This window comes from Taeniopygia guttata, chromosome 34 (genome assembly GCF_048771995.1).
Source record: "Taeniopygia guttata chromosome 34, bTaeGut7.mat, whole genome shotgun sequence".
Lineage (NCBI taxonomy): Eukaryota > Metazoa > Chordata > Aves > Passeriformes > Estrildidae > Taeniopygia > Taeniopygia guttata.
The window spans coordinates 1871437-1892309 of NC_133059.1; the positions used below are offsets into that span (position 1 = coordinate 1871437).

At 51.6% G+C, this 20873-nt stretch overlaps 1 protein-coding gene across 1 annotated transcript in view; it reads left to right on the forward strand.

The window, feature by feature from the left end:
- The window catches only part of LOC121468955 (uncharacterized), a 2238800-nt gene that overhangs the window by 1397646 nt on the left and 820281 nt on the right, over positions 1 to 20873 (forward strand). The window lies entirely within an intron of this gene.

The following is a 20873-nucleotide window of genomic DNA, read 5'->3' on the forward strand; positions in this document are numbered from 1 at the left end:
AAAATCGCAGCTGACGCTTGAAATTGTGCTTGCAAAATAGCCATTGACTGGGTTTGTGCTTGCAAAATGGCTGTTGTTTGATTTTGTAAAAGTTCGGCTATAGTAGTCACCATAGCCGGGACAGGCAATGCTGGGGGGCCGGGCGGGGGGGAGGCGGGGCCCGCAGAGTGGTTTGGTGGGGAGGAGGTGGCCGCAAGGGCGGGTTCTGGGTTGCGGGTGAGGGGGGGGGCGGCTGCGGCGGGGAGCGCCGCTCGCTCAGAAACCGCCGCGTCTCCAGCCGCCTCGCCGGCATTTTCGCCGCAGTGCGGGGTGGGCCGGCGGTCCGGCGGGGATAGTTGAGCCACGGCAGGGAGCGGTTTGGCTGCTATCTGCGGCTTTTGAGAAGCGCAGAGTTCTGCTAACACTTTATAAGCAGGAAATAAGTGGCAAGCATAGGGGTCCCGCCGTGAAATGTCGTTAAACAGTGTATGTCCCACGGACTCCCAAAAGTCTCCACAAAACACAGCAGAGCGCTCGGCATATGGGAACTTAAGTAAGATCCATTCTAGGAGTTTTCGTAGCTCTTTTTTAGGCAAATTACTATTATGGCTACGTAATAAGTGGTTAAGTTGCTTATAGAGAGCTACTTCCCAACACCTCAGCACATCGACTGCTGCGGACGCCTTGCGTTCTCCTTGTTTTGACTTGGGCACAGACACTGGAAAGAGATGGTTTTACTTCTCAACATGGAAGAATTTCCATCAAGATGGAAAAAAACCATCGAGATGCCTTTAAGCCCAGGTAATGCAGATAGCTGCCCAGAGCAGGTACCCTTGATAGATGACAAGGCAGCAGGTTTGCTGCCGCAGAAACTGTGAAAAGCTGAGCTGGATGGTGCCCCAAGACCCTTGAAGATGGCTCAGGGTGTGTAGGCAGCAGACAGAGTTGGGATGGAAGGAAATAAAGAAGGATGGTCTCCCTGTCCCTTCAGTCTGGCAGTAAGGAGGGATGAGAGGTCCCCAGGGCATTTCTCATTCCTCTTCCCCAGAAGCTGATACGCCCTCTGGCCCAGGCATATCAACTGTGCCTGTACCAAACTAGGCATTTTCAGTTCAATGTAAGCAGCTTCTGAATTCACACACCCCGGGCTCCTCAAGCATTTTTATCTGCCCTCCTTACCCCACCCCCCAACAAAAAAATGCAAGATCCTACTAAATATGGACAATGCATCCACTTTCTGTTGCAGAGCTCATGCACCTGAGCTGCAAATACAACTGGCTGGTACAAACATGAGCTACATTTACATTCTGACAGCCTAACAGCAACCCAGAAAGTTTCAGTCTATCCACTCCAGTTCTCTCTGGATCTGCATCTCACTGAACAATTTTGGCCCTCAACATTCACCTTTCTGTCGCAGACTTGTGGCCTCCAGCCCTGTTCCTTTCTACCTCAGCTGCCATCACTGTCCTGCTCCTCAGTGGTCCTGACTGGATGGTGCTTAAACCATGTCTTAACTGAGCATCACCAGTGAGCTGAGGACCAAGGCCTGGCAAAGCAGGGAAAATTACCAGCATGGGTTTGCTGAGAGACCAATGTCTGCAGGACTTATCCCTGGTAAGAAAAATAAATGGTATGTGAAGAAATCAAAAGGTGATACTGCATTGCTCAGGGTTTTGTTCAATATTACCTGCAATGCTACTGTGCGATGTGCTGGCAGTGGTAAGTAAATAGATTATGCACTAAGCTTTGTACACTTAATAGTCCATTACTGAATATATACTTCTCAAATTAATCACTGACAGAAGCTAATGACATAGTCTCAAGCCAAGAGGCTTGAAATGGCTTTGCAGAGGCAACCAGTCTTGATCTCTACTGGCTGCAGAGTCCTCCTGCTCTTGTTTCTCCCAATAAAACGTATTCTGCAGGTGCAATTATTCAGTGGCTGGGGTTAACTCAATGCTCTAAAGGATGAAGGTAAGGTAATCGACTATATTCATCTTGGTATTTCTTTTGCATGCTCTAGGATCATAATTACAAGATAAAATATTATCGCAGGAGGCTGAATTTAACAAGGTATCAGCCAAGGGGACAGGACGTTAATTGCATGGGGATACTATGCTGAGTGGGACTGTTGGGGAGCCCCAGAAAAGATGCTAGGTTTATATTAGCTGATTTCAAAATCTCTGTCAAAATGTGCCATATCCCTGGCTGTCAATGTCATTCCTAACAACACAGGCGTTTCCCGTCTTCCACAGGCTGGAAAGAAACTGGCCCTTATCTTCTTCCTAACTCTACCCTCCCCACCAGGGTCTGATCCAGAGCCCGCAGGTCCTGCTAATGAGAGCACTCATGGTGGGAATATGGACACTTACCTGCTCCAAGGCCTTCCCCAGCAGCAAGCTCAGGCTGCCAGGCCTATGGATCCTGGATCATCCTTCCCACTGAGACTTCCATTGGCATGGCTCTTCCATTGGCACATCTGCACTCAGCTGGAACTACTCTGCTCACAGAGGCACTTGGCTCTTCCAAATTCTAGGGGCTCCAGGCTGCACAGCAAGATCTGCAACTCCACAGAGTTGTGGAACTGCACCTTAAGCACAGGCACCTCTCCAGCCTGATCTGCCCTCGTTCTGTGTGTGTGTGCACAGAACACGGCGTGGAAGAGAGCAGCAGCAGGGGCCTGTGTGTCCCAGGGCCCGGGATTTGTGCCGCTTCAGCTCCACAGAGATGCAGGTAAGGGGGAGAAACCAAACTCTTTATTAATGGAAGGGAAAGGGAAGGGATGAGATGGGGGGGAAAAAAGGAGATGGGCAGGGTCTGAGGGCTGGAGGGAAGGAGCTGTCAACAGGGAATGGGGAGGGAGCTGTCAACAGGGAGGGGGAAGGCAGCAGCTATGGGAGCTTGCAGCAGGCACAGCTGTGGCCAGCATCAGGTGTGCCTGGGGCTCCAGTGACATTGAGTCCTGCTGCTCTCTTCACTGTCTCCTGGTACTCTTCTTGGGATTGTGGTTCTCTGAATCCAGCAGATGACCTTAGTTCTGCACATCTTTGTCCAAAAATTTCCTGAATTTCCCGGTTAGTGGAGGATGGGCTGTCATCTTCGCTCATGGCTTCAAGGGCTGGAAGACAGATAAACTACCACAGTCAGAGCCCAGAGGGCCACCCAGCGATTCTTCTGGTAAGGCCATCTCTCCCAGCTCCCGCCATGCCTAACAGAGACAAAGATCCAACGGGATCAGCCGCAAGGCGCTGGTCACGAATCCCCCCACTGGCATCCCTGAAATCTCTCTGTGCCCTGCCCACACCAGCCCTCGTCCACACAAGGAGCGAAGCTGGCCACAGCCGGGACAGGGATTGCAGCTCCCTGGCCGGCATTGCAGCTCTCCCGGCCAGCCCCCGCTGACAGCCCGCTGCCCTCCCTCACCCTGAGTGAGAAGGTGAAGCTCGGCTGGCTGTCCCTTCAGGTAGCGCCCGGCCATCCCTGGGAACACAGAGCCTGTCAGGCCCAGCGGCACAGCTCCCTGCCAGCGGCGCTGCCAGCCCTGGGGCCACACGCCCTCCTGGCCCGGCAGGGCTCAGCCCGGGCCCTCGCCGCACGCTGCCGCCCCAGGGCACGGCTGCCAGAGGCGCCGGCCCGGGTGGCGCTGCCGGGGCAGCAGAGGGGCTGGGGCCGAGCTGCGGCGGGGCGGGGAGGGAGCCCGGGCTGGTGGCTCACCCATGAACCTGACGGCCGCCTCTCGCAGGGGCTCCTGTGGGCTCTGCAGGTAGGGCAGGGCCCGGCGCAGGTGCTCGGCCGCGCTGCTGCTGTCCTCTGCCAGCTGCAGAGAGCGGCAGGAGGGAAGGGTTGGCCCCGCAGCCCCGCCGGGCCGGGGCTCCATGGGCACCCGGCTCGGGCCGCAGGAGCCTGGAGCAGAGCCCGCGCGGCCTCGGGCTGCAGCAGCGGGCAGGGGCACAGCTGCCAGCCCGCACACCGAGCACCGCGCTCAGGGGGCTTCTCCAGGCTGAGGCTGCGGCTTCCCGGCCCTCCTTACCAGGCACTCGGCAAACTTTGACAGCTGCTCCTTCTTCAGCAGCTTCTTGAGATTCCTCTTCTTCAAAAACTCGGCCACACCAAGCAGCGTTTCCCGAGAAGCCTGGAGAGCAGCCGAGACCCAGAGATGGCCCCAGAGCCCAGGGCACAGGACCCTCGTCCCTGTGGCAAGGGCCTGGAGGAGGCTGCAGCCCGCCAGGCGCCAGGGCAGGAGGCGGCCCAGCCCCCTCCCAGAGATCCACCAGCATCACACAAAACCTCACATTTGCCACGCGCTGGTTGTCCTCATGGCAGTGCAAGAAAAGTGGGAGCAAGCTCTGACACAAAATCTTCTTCATGGGCTTTTTTCCTTCATCCACTACCAAGTTCATCATCTTGTCAAAGAGTTGAATAGAGAGCAAGTGCACATAGTTGCTGTCCTTTAGAAAAGAAGAGGATAAGACTTTTAAGACCAATTATTCCAGGCTCACCAGAGACAATGTCAGAAAATCCATAAGGGGAAAGTGTATGTGGGCAGTCTGTGCCCATGGCTGTGGACATAGAGCCTTACATGGTCAAAGAGCAGGAGGAGTGCCTCAGCGAGCTTCGGGGCAGTGGTGCTGGATACCAGGATGTCTGTGTGCTGGAGGACATTTGTGAACACACGGAGGCTCATGCTGACCACCTCTCCATCTGCATCCCCCAGCAGCTCCAGAAGGCTTTGAGACAGCGGGTACATTCTTCTGGCCTGTGCGGAACACAAGGGTGGGCTGGGGAGCCGTGGATGGCTGCACGGCCAACACCGCCCTGGCACTGCAGGCCCACCCTGCTGCTGCAGGGCCCACAGGCCAAAGGCCTGTCCCAAAGCACTGGGGCAGGTGAGGCAGGAGAGCTGGGAGCAGCTGCCTCAGCTCCTGAAGCCCTGCCAGCCCAAGGGGCTGCTTTGCCCAGCGCAGCTTCAGCTGCTGCCCCCTTCTCACCATCGAGGGATCCTTGCTGAGCACCACAAGGCCTCGGAGCGCCAGGCGACGCCGCTCCCTGCACTCGCTCCGCAGGTACCTTGACATCATCTCCAGAACGTTGTCACCGCATTCACTCAAGTCCAGGCCCCCGAGGACCTGAAAGGCACAGGGCAGTGACAGGGGACCCGCCGGCAGGAGCCCAGAACCGCACAGGGCCGGGCCCAGGCAGCAGCACGGGGCGTGGGCACCGTCCCAGGCAGCTGCGGCTGCGAGAGGGCAGAGAGCCGGGAGGCAGCTGAGGCAGGCAGCGCTGGCCAACAGGCTCACCTCCACCAGGAATGCCAGGAAGGGCAGATCCCAGCACGGCTCTTCCCTGCTTTGTGGCCGGAGCAGGCGGAATGCAATGTGGGAACAGAAGGGGACCAAGACATGGCACAACCCCCTGGCAAGGGAGGAAAAAGGCCCTGAGGTGGGAAGGCCAAACCCCTCCCAGGAGGGACTCACAGAGTTCGGGTCTTTCCCCAGCATCCCTGGAGAGGATGTGGGCGCTTTGGGAGGCGGCCCCTTCTGGGCACTCTTCTCTCCAAGCCTTTTCCAGTTTCCTTGGCTGTCCCTCAGTGAAAAGGCCCTCTGGCCCATGACCGCAGGGACTGTGAGGGGCACCTGGGCACAGGGCACAAATTGGGGACCGTGGGGAGAAGGGGGTCTCACCTGGCCAGCAGACCCACAGCATAGTGCTGGGTGTCAGCACACAGCAGCGTGTCCCAGCCACGCTTGCGCTCCATAGCCAGCACCACATGGTCCCACTGCAGTCGGCAGAGCAGAGCCTTTATGGCCTGCACTGCAAACCTGTGTGCAGAGCAAAGCCCAGGTCACACTGGGAGCGCTGGCACTGGCCACAAGGGCACGGGAAGGACAGGGGGACTGGGACCTGTTGGGCTTGCAGTGAAGGTGGTGTTCCTCCCAGCATGCTCTCCAGAATGTAGCAACTTCCTCTGATGGTATCTGCTGTGTGGTGATGACAAGATGGAAGAGCAGAGCCACAAACAGGCGGGGGGAATAAAGGTTCATCGCCTCGTGGCACTTGGGCACCTGGAGAATCACCCAGAGACCCAGAGTTGCCTGCAAGAGAACAGCCCAAGGCAGCGCTCAGTGCCAAGGTGTCCATGGGGCAGGGCCCAAGAGCCGACGCAGGGGGAGCAGCGGGCCTGGTGCCCCCTGAGCCTGGCCCTAGCCCAGGTTTCAGCCCAGCAACTGAGGGATGGAGAGGATGGAGAGCTGCTGGCAACCTGGGGGTGAGCAAAGGCCAGTTCCAGAAACTCACAGCCAGGGCAAAGACATCTTCGTTGTCTCCATCAGAGGTGCACATGCTGTGCAGAGGCCAGTTCTCCATCACACAGAGCAGCACTGGCAGCACCTTTTCCACGGTGGGACTCGATGAGCCTATGGTTCTCCACATCATTGCAGCGGCTCTGTGGGATCAGAGCTCTGTGTCAGGGGCATCTCAGTCACAGCACCATGCCCTGTGCACCCGTGGGGGCCCAGGTGACAGAGCCCCTGTGCCCTGAAGGGCAGGGGGGGAGCGCTGGCAGCAGGCTCAGGGAACAGAGGGGCCCGAGGCTCCTGGGCCTCTCTGCCTGTCTGGCAGAGCCCATTGCACAGGCTGTGCAGGGCCAGGGGCCCTAAAGGCTGCTGAGCCCTGAGCTCTCAAGGCTCGTGGGCCCCGTACCTGTCACACGATGGGGCACAGCGCAGGAGGGTCAGCACCAGGTCAGCAGGGTGTTCTTCAGCCAGCCTCAAAATGTCAATCTGCAGCCAGATATCCACAGTGACTTGGGACATGAGACGCTTGTGAATGTTCCTTACAATGGCTGGCACCTGGAGGAAGCATGGGGAAGACTTGGAGTGCTGTCCAAGGGAACAACTTCCCCAGCTTCCCCTAAGAAGTGCTTCCCTTCCCGCCACACTGTGCTGGCCTCAAAGGATCAGGAGGCCCAGTGACTGTGGCTTGAGGGAACACACAATCCTTGGAGGCCTCCAGGCCTGGCCCCAGGCTGCTTACCTGCTGCTGAGAAGGAACAGCGCTCTCCTTGAGAAAATCCGTAGTGGGAGCATGAATCACAGTGGGAGTGGGCATGGTGCCAGTCTTTGAGATGCCCTGAGTCATTCTGGTGTCAGTGTTTGTGATGGCCACGCTCTCAGCCATTGCCATGTGAACAGCCGTCACCCTCTGAGAATGGATTGCATTGTTCCCTGAGTGGGCTGTCGATTCTGGGCTGACATCAGGCTCTGCCTGGAGCTCGGTCAGCCCCGAGCCAGGCTCGGCCGGGCCCTCAGCTGCTGCGCTGCCGGTCTTTCTACGTGGAATGCAGGGGAACTTCCAGAACATCTGCAGGAGAGCAAAGGACAGGGTAGCCAGGGGTGTTCCATGGAGTGCTCCAGGCGTGCTGCTGGGCTGAGCAGTGACAGCAGGCCCAGCTCAGGTGGGGATGGCTGCAGGCACCTTCAGGGTTTTGCGGAAACGGCCACGGGCAGGTTTCTTCTCTTGTGTGCGGTCCAGGGCTGCATCTGGCAAAGAGCGAGCGCAGCCAGGGCTGAGGGGCTGCGGGAGAGGCCGGAGAACACAGCCCAGCCCTGCGCTCCCCAGGCAGGGACCGCCCCGGGATGCCCCAGGGGATGGAGCACGGCCACTGCGGGGTGTCTGCCCAGGCCCCTCTTCTGTCCTGTCCATGGGCACATCCCCAGGGGATGGGATGGGATGGGATGGGATGGGATGGGATGGGATGGGATGGGATGGGATGGGATGGGATGGGATGGGATGGGATGGGATGGGATGGGATGGGATGGGATGGGATGGGATGGGACAGGAAGGGACGGGATGGGGCTAAGCTGGCTGCAGGCATCAGTCCTGTGGCCCAGCTCTGCCACTCACCGTCCTCCGGTGGCTGGAACTGCTCCGGGTTTTCACGCTGTTGTGGTGGAGCAGCTTCAGGGCTTTTCTTTTTCTTCCCCCTGAACACTCTGAACAAGCCGAGAAATCTGCCTGCCATGCCAGAGTCTGGCCTCGAGGTCACCTGAAAGAGAGATGTCTCGGGAAAGCTCCAAGTGAACAAGTCCTCAAGGGCACCTACAAAAGAGAAGCCTCGGGAAGGCCACGGGCTGCCAAGTCCTGTGGTCTTGCCACGAGGTCACCTGTAGGAATAATGCCTCGGAAAAGCTCCGGGTCAGGCACAAACGAGCGCGCTGTGCGGGGGCTCCTCACGGCACCGCTCTGTCCCGTCCTGTCCGGTCGCCTGCTCTGAGCAGAGTGGCGTGCTCTGGTTAGTGCCAGCTCCTATGTCAGCACGTGTCACAAAGGCCATCCTGTCCCGTTCTATGCCATAGTGACCATGCTGCACCATGTCACAAAGGGGCCTTGCACACACTGCCACCTGCCCTGGGGCCACCCCCTGCCCAGCCAAAGTGGCCCAGGTTGGAAGGAATCCCTGGCCCCAAGTGTCTGAGACAGCCCGACAGGATCTTTAGGAACGGCTCAGACCATCAGCAAACGCTGCCCTGCTCTGCGGGCTCAGGGCAGCAGAAGGAGCTCCCAGGGCTGCCGACTCAGCTGCGCTGGGACGGGCACAGAACCTTCCATGGAAGCTGCCACAGCCTCCTCGGGACGCATCCCAGCCCGTGGCCACCCTAAACCCGCGGGTGTGGCACACACAAGGAACTGTGGGCCAGGGCAGGAATGCTGCTCTGAGCCCTGGGGCCCGGGGAGCGCTGACACCAGCAGCTGTGGCAGAGTCCCCACCCAGGCAGACCTGCCAGCCCCGAGCCCTGGCAGGGCTGGTGCCCGTCTCCTGCCCCAGAGATCTGAGCCCCTGGGGGGCTTCTGTGCCAGAGGGAGCCAAACCCACCTGCACTGGGGGCTGTGCTCCTGCCTGCAGGGGCTGTTGGCAGGAGCACCTGGAGCAACTGCTGGCAACACTTGGTGTCTGTCAGATGATGTTGCTCTTCCCTAGAATTAATTTTTTCCATAGGAGGGATTAGCAGCAACACAAAAGCTCCAGTATCTAGTGAAATTCACAGGACAGAGACACAGTCACATCTCATTGGACTTTTCTGTGCATTTTTAAAGCATTCTGGAATAAAAAACCAGCCAAGTGGAAAGTTTAATGCAGCAGTTTGTGTGTCTAGTTGAATCCAGCAGCTAATACCTGGTGCATTGGGAAAGTGCAGAGGACAGGAATACTGCTCAGAGGAAAAGAAGGTGTTCTGTGTCTCCGAGTGTGGTGCAAGCACCCTAAAGGAGCAGCCAAGGGAAGTGCTGCAAGCAGACCTGCTGTTCTTGTGCACGTTCCATTGCTGTTTCTGTGGGGTCCAGAGCCACCGCGGCAGCAGTGCCTCCGCAGCCCTGCTCCAGGAGACCTGGCCACCCTCCCCATGGTGGCAGCAGCTCTGCGGGCCCAGAGCTCTGTGTCGGGGGGCCTCGGTCACAGCACCTGGCCTGGGCAGCCGCGAGGGCCCGGGCTGGCCGCCAGCCCTGCCTCTGCCCCCTGCCCCTTATTGGCAGCAGCCAGACAACAGCGCCTGCAGGGCTCCCCGTGCAGGTGCTGGCACCAAACACTGGCGCTGGCTCTGGAGGGGGCAGAGGGCCGGCTGCTGCCCGGGGAGCCGCGGTGCCGCCCCGCAGCCCCACCAGGCCACGGCTCCATCGGCCCTGGCAGGAGCCTGGAGCCTGGAGAAGAGCCCGTGCGGCCTCTGGGAAGGGAGCAGCGTGTGCAGCATGGGCTGGTGCCCCTGGGTGCAGCACCGGCCATGGACTGACTCCAGAATTCAGACCTTACAGAACATGGTTTCACAGTTACGTTCACACAACAATAGATCTCTACAGCTTCAGGCAATCACACAGCAGGTTTCTGTTGCCACATGGCAGGGTGCTAGACATGCTGCAGCCTCCTTCAAAGTGTCACCTTCAGAAGCTACTCTGAGTAAGGCCACAAGAACAGCCATTTCAAGTCCACACACACACATAGCCCAGCAGAGGAAAGACAGAAAGGGTCTATTTATGATGTATTCCAGCAAAGGTTTATTGCATCCACCAGGCTGAAGGGATCAGGGACAAAGACCTGGCCATGTGCTCTGCACAAGGTTAAGCAGGGGTCAGTGGCCAATGGTCTGAGGGCACGGGGGCAGCACAAAGGGCAGGGCAAAGGGCATTGGCCTACAGGGAAGACGGGGCCAGCCACCAGGGATACCACGACCAAGGACCAATGAGGAAACAGGGAAAGGAAAAACTGCAAGAATTTGGGACACGGGGAAAGGAACGGGGGTGGATCCTGGTGTTGCAAGGCTCCATGGCAGAAGTCTTCTCTTTAAGCCTAGGTGGAGACTATTGTATATTCTTCCAAGGCAAGGCCCTTGGGATTTCCCGGAAGGGTTGAAAGCATTCCACAGGTTTTATATAGGAAGGGAGTGAACAAAAAGCACAATTTTCACATCCAAGGCAGACAAATGATATGGGAAAAATAATTTCCAGAAAGGAACCTTATCTCAAGAATTTATGATGCAGCTAACTGCCATGTGAATCAGTGAAAGCCTGGCTCCTTTACTTTTCAGCAGGAAATATTTCCACATGAAAACAGATACCACTGCTATTGTTAGTGCTGGAGACCCCAGGATGATGTCATGCACAGCATACAGTACAGTTGGGTGATGAAATGCAGGGAGAAAAGAGCAGCAACCTCTCTGAATGTATCATAAGGATATAAGGCCTGCAGAGAGTATCCAAAGAGGGGAATGAAGATGATGAGGGGCCAGGAGAGGAAGCTGTATGAGGAACAGCTGAGGTCAATTGGCTTGTTCAGCTTGGAGAAGAGGAGGAGGTCTCAGCATGGCTGGCAGCTCTGTCCCAAAGGACAGCTCCAATCTCTGCTCTCTGTGACAGGGACAGCACCTGAGGGAGCGGCTGGAGCTCTGTCAGGGCAGGGTAAGGTGGAATTTTAGGAAAAGGTTCTTCTCCCAGATGGTGCTGGGACACTGACCAGACTCCCCCAGGGAATGGGCAAAGCCCCAGGCTGACAGAGCCCAAGGAACATTTGAACAATGCTCTCAGGGATGCATAGGATAGGATTGTTGGGGTGTCTGTGCAGGGCCAGGGGTTGGACTCCATGATCCTTGCAGGTCCTTTCCTCTGGTGAGTCTGTGATTCCATGATTCCAAGACACTGGGAAGGAAGGTTGATACAATGCTTTGCCATGTAAATAAATGCTATTTGTAGTGCCTTCAGTTGGCTATGCTCTCAGTTATACAAAAAAAAAAAAAAAAAAGTGACAGAATTCAGCTGCTATTTTAGACAGAAAGCACCACCTGACCATATCAAGCACTGCTCTATTTAAAGGTTCCAACAATCTCTTTTCCATTTCCAGCTGCAAAGATCAGCAAACACATTGGAAAAGTCAAATGAATTCCAACATTCCCAGAATACAAATTTTCATGACTGAAACCAAGGAAGGATTGCCCACAAAGCCTTAGAAACAGTTCCTAGATGAATTAATGTCTCTCCCATGCAGGGCTGTAATAGCTGAGCTTCTGCACTGCTGAAAGGTTCCGGGTAGAGGGGGAACAAGTCCACAATGTTCCTTTACAGTCTGAAATAGGGATGCAGGGTTGGACCAAAGGCTTTCCTTGGGGGGATGATGCTGAAATGCACTGCATTCTGGCACACCAGCATTCCAGACCCCAGCAGGTCTGACAGCCCGTGCAAGGAACAAGCAAGATCCAGCTACTACAGGGCAGAACAGGAAGGGAGATTGATTCATTCAGACATGCAATTAGTGCTTGAAGGAAAGCCACGCACAGCTCCCTCCAAGTGAAATGGAAAAGCAAAGGGATTTTGGCAACAGCAGCAGAACTCTTGGAAATAGGAGTGATTTGCAACAGCAGCTTAACAAGGACTAATTGCTGCCACTGGACCTTAGGGCAGATGAGAAGAGTTTGGGCAGGAATCATGTCAGGAGATAAGCAGTCATCTCCAGTTTCACCACAACCTTGCAACAAGGAGAAAGGACTGTTTGATCAACAAAGATAAAAATTGCAAGAAAATCCTGCTGACTCCTGCTGAGACATTGATACTCTGGTGCCTCTGTTACCATCTGCTTGGGGGTTGCTGCCAGCTCCGAGCAATTATTCTTCATTAATTGGTACCTGTGTGAGCAACAGAAAGAATTGGAGAGTAGAACTCCCAGCCCACCTCAGGGCTTTGCTTTCATCCTCTCAATTCATCAGCTCGGGTGATTGGATGCCTTGTCCAGGGGACGGTGTCCCTGCCCATGGCAGAGGGTGAAACTGGATGAGCTTTAAGGTCCCTTCCAGCCCAAACCATTCTGGGATTCTAGGATTCTTCTGAAGGCACTGTCATCCATCATGAGAGGTCCCTTTCCACAAGCTCCATCATAAACTACCCTCCCTTGTCCCAGGCTGCCCCACTGTATCTAATTACAACCTGTTTTCCAGCCACACTGCAGCTCCCTTTGATCTGTGCTGGCATTGTTTTAGCAGCACTGGACTAAATGGCCTCCAGAGTTCCACTATTTTACAGCCTATTTTTTAGGCAACTTGAAGTCCAGCACATCCCAGAAGCAGCCCAGGAACTGGTGATCCTTGTAGATTTTATTAGGTGGCTGCAAGTCATTCATGACTAAATGGAACTTAGGTCAAGTGAATATCCAGTTCTCCCAGGAAAAGAGTGAGCTGACTGGGGAATGTTTGGCACAGGTTTAAGGTCTTTTGGACAAAACCGCTCTGTGGAAGAAAGAGCCAGGCCGTAATGTCCGGGCTGATCAAGTTGTTCCAGATTATCCCATTCAACAGTTACACTTCTTAACCTTCTGTCTCTAAAGGTGACAGTGTTCTCTGCATCAATATTCTGTCTGCCTCTCACATCCCACTGTGGGACCCAAACCAATTCTTTCTTGAAACAGAAGGCAAATGGACACAAGGCTGATGACCGGACACTCAAACTGGACCTGAGGCTTTGGGTCAGCTCCTCACACTGCAGCTTATTGCACAGGACACAGGAAGGCTACAGCAATCCAGCCTAATACCCCACTTTGATAGTGGAAAAATAAACCTTACTCCTGCCCTCACTTCTGTCTTTTCTATTTGGATTGCCTGCTCTTCAGAGTTAAAAGATACCAAGGGCAAAGGATCCAGCACAGCAGCTCCTCATTTTCTAGATGCCCTCCAACACAAAGACAACTAAAATAACCTTGGGTTAGTCACAGTTATTCAGAGGCAAGCGAGCAAAACAAGGTATTTTAAACAGTGCCAAAAATTGATAGAAACCCCAGATGGAAAACTGTACTTTTCATAAAGAAAAACACAATTGAGGAAGAGAATTTGTGTCTCCTTTCTTCCCCAGTATCAGACACTATGAATATAACCATCAACAATTAATACTAGCTCTTCTTTCAAAGACACACCAATTTAACACCAACACAAATGCTGGTAACTTGATTTCAAGGCAGACAATGGATTTAAAGTGGGCTTACCCTGCTCCAGTAGCTGCTCTTGAATTTCAGCTCCACTCATTTAATTTTACTGGAAATCTGTTTCAGAAAGCCCTTCAAATCAGAGAGCTTAAAAAAAAAAAAAAAAAAAGGAGGAGGTTATTTTTGTAAAGTCCATCTAGCTGAAGGAATGCAATGCTAATGAGCAATGAAAGTAACAAGTAATTGCCTCTGCAAGTATTACACCAAATGCAAGAGTGCTTGAGAGGACAGTCCCAAGTACAGTGTTCATCAGGGCAATTAATGCAGCGAGTCCTGATGCCTCTATTTCAGAGAGTTAACCAGCAGTTACCAGAAGAGAGAAGCAAGAGATGGGTATTTCTTTTCAGGAGAGAATTAAGGTTAGCAGATCTCCTTTCAGTTTCAAGAAAAGCATCACTAGCCACAGACTCACTCACCACTTCCCTTTCAGTCTGGAAGCAAGCTATTATTTTGCAATCTAAATTATTTGACAGTAACAAAAAAAAAAGTACTCTGAAGTATATGTGGGTCTTTTCACCTGAGCTTCTGGAAAAGTCTTTGCTTCATACCAAAGCCACTTCTCACTTCAGAGGCCAAACAGATAATTCAGTCAAGCCTCAGAAAATACCCACTGTGAACACACATACCCATTTCAACATCACAGTCATAAAAAGATTATTTGCATGGCAATTCTCATAATGTGCTCTCTGGTAGATGGGTAGCCTTATATTGCTTAATTACACCAGGCCAACACCACCAGAAGCTAAACTTGACAGACACCTTTGCGATGGGGACATATCAAGTGTGTGACATCCCTTCTTCCCACTGGCATTTCATGAACCTGTTATACAGCTGAATGTTGCAGTTTGAGATGGAAATTACTTCGTTTTATTCCATCCCACAAGGAATATTGAGAAACACTCCTCCAGTGCTAAGCAAGTGTCTTTGTTTCATTTTCCTGCATCATATAAAGCTCTTGTGGCTTGGAAGGGACCTCACAGCTCATTGTTGGCTGCTCCAACCCCATCCAGCCTGGCTTTTGATACTTCCAGGGATCCAGGGGCAGCCACAGCTTCTCTGGGTACCCTGTGCCAGGGTGGGCCCAAACTCACAGCCAAGAATTTTTTCCCATTATCCCATCTAATCCTACTCTCAGTTCAAAACCATTCCCTTCTGTCCTAATCACTACACGCCCTACACACTCCTATCTGTGGAATCAAAAGAGCACGGTAAAAAAGCTCAATTAAAATGGGGCCCTGGTGACAGTGACACAGACTGCACATGACTCTGGGAGGCTCATTTTCCTTGCCATGGCACACCCCCTGCTTTACCAGAGAGAATCACATTCCCCAGAGCAATCTGGGACAGAAGTACCTTTGCATCCAGTTGTCTGAATCGGTGCACCATCCTAGAAGCAGAAGGAGAACACGGAGCAATGGGGTCAGTCTGGATACCAAGGAAAACTTGGCTAATTACCACACCCCCACTCCCTCCAGTGCTCCATCCTCCCAGGGAGGCAGGGCTGCATGTGACTGGCATCATTTTTAGTACAAGTAAATTAACTAACATGCAAATTACTATTAGTAGGATGCTATTACATTTTCCTTCTCAAGACATTTTTGCTTCCAGTACCAAGGAAATGGTTTTGGTATTTGTTCGGCTTCTTATGCAATGCTGCTTGTCTCTGGGTAGTCTTAACCTGAACACTTATTTGTGGACAGCAATGTTCATGCCCACAGATATGGAAGGGTCTGTTTTTTCTTGTCCATTCCTATCAGCTCTCTCTGATTAAGGGAAATATTCAAGCTGCCAGAAGTTAGCAAAGTTAAGCAATCATACAGAGCAGGTTTAGTTCTCTAGCAGTGTTCTGGTTTCTTGCTTTCTTTCGGTTTTTGTTGTTTTTTCCTCTTATACAGTTACTCTTAAAACGGTGAGACAGATCCCATAGATAATGTTTCCATGAGCTGGCAGTCAAAGAAATATCCAAGCATAAGTCTCCAAAGTTTCAAATACCATGATTCTAAAGATCATCTTCCCCGCCTCAGAAGTCTCCACAACTCATGCTACTAATTACACATCTCCATTTGGATTACTGCTGTGGGAATGTCTGAGATTCCAGGTCTAACAGTAAACATTCTCTGCTAAATGTAAAATCATAGAATTATTTGGGTTGGAAAAGATTGAGTCCAACCAATTCCACCACTAACTCATGTCCCCAAGTGCCATATCCACATGGCTTTTAAATCCCCACGCCAAGATGGGGGGGCCACCACTGCCTTGGGCATTCTGTTTCAGGGCTGGACAACCCTTTCTATAAAGAACTTTTTCCAGCCATCCTGTGGTGGCTTTTACCATTGTGAGCACATGGCGCTTGCCTTGGCGTGTCTGGGGCAGTGTGATGTAGTCAATCTGCCAGGCCTCCCCATACTTGTACTTGGACCACCGCCCACCATACCAGAGGGGCTTCACTCGCTTGGCCTCCTTGATCACAGTACACGCTTCACAGTCATGGATCACCTGAGAAATGCTGTCCATGGTTAGATCTACCCCTTGGTCTTGTGCCCACTTACAGGTGCCATCTCTGCCCTGATGGCCTGAGATATCACTGGCCCATTGTGCTCGTAGCAACAGCCACTGTTTGAGGCTTACAGTCTGGTTTAGCTCCTAGCTTAGGCTCACAGTCTGGTTTAGCTGCTGGCTTTGAGCTTGGGCTGTTGGCTGCAGCCTGAGTGACTGGGATAGCTGCTGATTTATCTCCCTGCCCCCCTTCCTCTGTCTGCTGCCCTACAGTATCTAGCAGGGTGCGATAAGCATATGCCAGGGCCCAGAACGCTGCAATGATCTTTTTCTCCTTAGACTTACCATGGCATTTCTCTTTCAGGTACTCTGCCACCTCAGCTGGATTCTGAATTTGTTCACATGGGAAGTCCCAGGCTATAGGGTCAGAAAATTCCTTTAAGATTTGGCCCATATGCTCCCATTTCTTTCTTGAACTCCCTCACATCTCCTGAGTTAAGAGGTACCTCCACATAACCTATTCCCGGAATTTCGGCTGGTTGTCCCTGCTGACCAGCACTGGGGTTAGGGATTATTCCCAAAGCTACTTCCCTTAATAGATACAGAGCTTGCCCTTCCCTTTCTCTTTACCCCCTTGTTAGACTACGAGTAACGTGGTGATTTTTCTCAGGGACCGGCTCTGGGATTTTTATCTCTTGGTTATCAAAATCTCCCCCTTGATCCAAATTGGGGTAGACTGCGGGTGGTGCTGGTGGGGGTGGAGGAGGGGGAGGTACGTATGGTAGAGGGGGTGCAGTTGGAACTTCCTCAGGCTTTTTATTTTTCTTTTTCCCTCCCTGGGTGCTTAAGGCAAAAAGTTTTGCTCTTGTTTCCCCCACTATCCAGAGAGCAGCATACTTGCTCTCTTCCATATCAAAAGGTTCTTTAGAGTTTACATAAATGTTTAATGCCTGGTAAATCCAGTCCTCAAAGCTTCCAAACACTGGCCAAAATAAATTATCACTATGGATTTGTTTCCCTCCCCATACTTTTATACAATAATGTATCATTTTTGCCTTATCCTTCCCTTTTCTTGAAGGATATTCATCCCAAGATTTTATCATTAGACCTAATGGACTGTCAGGGGGTATCTGGGGAAGCTTCAGCGGGGTCCCCCTCCCCATGGAAGCAGAGGGCTTGCTTTTCCTCTGTCCCATCTTCCAGGACACCTTCACGCACACACACACTCGCGGCCCCCTGTTCGCAGCCCAGCCCCTCTCGGGGTCTGGAAACTGCACTACTTAGAGGTCCGCACTTGCCTCGTCCTAAAAGGACGTCTCATGCGTTATGTCCTGGGATCCCAACCCCAACCGAGCGGATCCCCACTTTTAGACTCACACTGTCCTGTGTCTTCGCCTGGGCTTCATGCACAAAGATTACGGGGTTACCTTTTGCTTAATACCAAATTTAGGTTCGTCAGTAAGGGTCCGGGAATGCAAAGCCTGCACCAGGGCTGCTGCAGAGGCAGCAGGACGCCTCCCTGATTAGGAATTCCCACCCGGTCGCCCTTATCCAAGTCACGGCACCAAATTTGTTATGGACAAATTCAATTGTGGAGGCTAATTATAGATAAATCAATTAACAAGAATTTATTAAGCAAGCAGTATTAAGCAAAAGAACAACGCTGGGCGGCCGGGGAGTCTCTGCTCTGCCACGGCGCACCTTCCCCCTTTGACCTTTTTGTTTTTATAGTCCCTTTTTTTTTCCAGTTGATGTATTTTCTGTCGATGCACTCTGCGCCGGTGCAATTGGGTGCTAGGGGATCTTTTTTCTGCCCTTGGTGGTCATAGGAATGAAGGCTCCTCATCTTCCTTGCAGATTGTCCTTGGCCTAAAAGTTAACTTGTATATAATTAGTTACACAGTCTTCTATGCTACTTGCATCTGCACAATTCTTAAGCAGAATACTTGCTGTTTCCCCACCTTTCTCTTTCACCTCACACATCTTGAGATTCCCTACTCAGTTCAAATTCTTATCTCTTTCGATGCTCGTTTTGATGAGCAAAGACCTTTTTATTTATTATACTCTGGACATCGTAGCCCTCAGTCTAGAGGAGCTGTAGACTATATAGAGGAAGTTTACTAGATTAAATACGAGGAAAGTGGTCTCTTTAACATTCAGGGGAAACTGAACCTTTTCAAAAAGAGACTTAACAGATTCAAAGGAGAAGAAGGAAAGGAAAGGCTGGAAAGATTCATCCCTTGTTTTTCATCTAATAAACTGTGTGTAATTTCTAATAAACCCCCAAAACATGCTACTGGAACTGGGACATAGGGTAGGATGGAGAAACTATAAACCAAATATATCTTGAACAGACTTCAGTACTTTTGTAAACTCCCTATAAATTATTATTACTGAGCCTACCACAATAGCTATTCAAACCCATGCCCCTCTACTGGAAAAGCTATGGATTAGAACAATAGTGGAGCTGTTTTCAGATAAGAAAATAATCCTAGTGCCTAGAAAGTTATTACAACTTCAAAAAGGCCTTGGGACTAGAAATACATGAAGGCCCCCACCCCGAGAGACATTACCACTTCAAGTAACATCGTTACTGACTGCTTTGTGCCACTACAGAGTAAGCACAACCAAAATGCAATCATTACAGGTTTTTCTTCTTTCTTGGGCCTCACATTGGGTGCCAAAAATGGTTGGTTTAGGGTAAAATTAGTGGTTTTTTTAGAAAGTAGATTTAATTGGCCCATCCCCCAACCGGTATGGGAAAAAATACTTATTTGGAGAGAAGTGACAATAAGAGAAGGAGTTAACAAGAATGCAACTTCTTTATTGCTGAAGTTCAATACTAAATTCTGTAATCTTAGACTAACTAATCCTATGTTTTTAACAAATAATCATCTACTCAATCCTAACTTGAAGAATCCTAAAAGCTTAATCTTCTTTTAAAATAAAACAGCCCGAGTTCATAGATGTTTCCTTGCTGAAGTAGACAGCTGGTGCCAGGACTCCACTTGCTGCTTGCCAAATTCAGATACTCATTGCTGAATGTGGGACAGCTTTTTGTGGAGGTACTGGCATCTGCTCCTCATCTCAGAGTAGCTGGGGCTACCCTAGGAAGGAGAAATCAAAAGAAAATTAGGGCATGTCAACATTTATTCAGAGTTTAGAATTTCATGACCTTTTCTTTAAAATAGCCTTGAGGCAGACTCAGAGGTTACCAAGCCAGGCCAGTCTGGTTTTATTCATGTAAAAAAATAAAATTACTCTCAGTTTGACTTTGGAGGTATTTTTCTCTGTGAGCCACCATCCTTCTGGGAAATTTGCAAACTGAGCCTGTTGTATTACAGACCCAAGAACAAACTCTAGACAAGTCTGAAACCACAACAACAACAACAACCCAAAGCACAGCAGCTCCTAAAGAGGGCAAGACTCATTAACGCTTAAAGCCACTGAAGGGAGTCAAACCTTCTTCAATCCCTTCTCCCTCAAATCAACAGGTGTGAGGTTTATCAAGCTCATGATACAAATCCAAGATGAAGTGGCAATGAGAATAATAGATGCCACATCCAAACACTGTCACACCAAAGCTTCTGCTCCTCTGGGCCTGAAGATCGGTTCTCTTTGCAATGACAAAAACTCATTCCACATGGGAATAAACACTTCAAACCATCCTGAGATAAATATTTACAAGGAATAAATCTTTAACAAGTTAAAATTCAGTGCAAGGACAGACAACAACATATGCCAGGGATGCATCCCAGGCCAGATGCACCTGACTGGTGTGCAGGATAAGTTTGAAAATAAAACTACAGATGCCTGTCAACATTTTGGGAGGTTCCCGAGAAGCAGTAGCTTCGACTACTGGCCTCTGCCCAGTGACATTTGCTAGCAAGAGCCCGAGCACAGGCCTCACTGCACTGCTCCCCTGCAGGGCCAGGCTTGCCCTCAGCCTTCCACAGAGCATCCCTGGCTGCACCCAGTGGGGCCCAGGGCCCTGCCTGCTCCAAAGGCCACAGCTGCCCCAGAGCCCCAGAGCTGCAGGAGGCCTGACTGCCCTTGCCAACACCACTGCTCTGAGACAAGCTGGGAGCAATTTCCAGTGTTTTATACCACACACACACACACATTTCTCCCTCCCCTCCTGCACTGCAAATACGATGAGGGGATGCAGCAGCACTGCTGCAGCTGAGCCTGTGCAGCTGCACTGCAGGAAGGGAGGGCCCATCCGGGCCTAACCCACTTCGGTGTTCATCTCAGCACTTCTCCCCACCTGGCCCATCTCCTCCTTTAGCTTTCTACCTCCTTAGCTGACATTTACTATTAAAGAATGTCTGTACTATTGACTCTGGAATATGGTCTTTCTTGCACCTTAATTCATGCAGAGGCTTCTCTTAATCATCAAATCTTTACTCCATCGTTATCCACACTGGAGTTAGGAAAAGCTGCACATTGGTACCTTCATGGAGATCCAAGGGACACTACTGCTTCAGCCTCCCGAATTCTCTTCACATCTTTTTTGACATGGTAGTCTTCAACACACGAGTGCTGTCATGGTAGAACTCAGAAATTTGTGTCTTTCTTGAACCTAAAGGGTGCAGGGGAAATGGAGCCGACATTTGCAGACAGGTAGGAAGTAGAACGGGATGTCACAGCCAGCACCCAGGAAGAAGAGTGGCCACCAGGTTCTGCCTGGAGGTAACTGAGCTACTGCTCAATCCTCCACTTCTTGCTCATCGCAGGACTGGTCAAGCCAGAAGCACAAGGCCGTTTCTACAACAATAACAAAACAGTTCATTAATCTCTGACCCAGATCAGGTTTTGCTCCCATTGTAAAAAAGCAGGATTTGTGAACTGGCAAAGGTTGAAAATACATGTTTTTTAAATAAAAATAGCT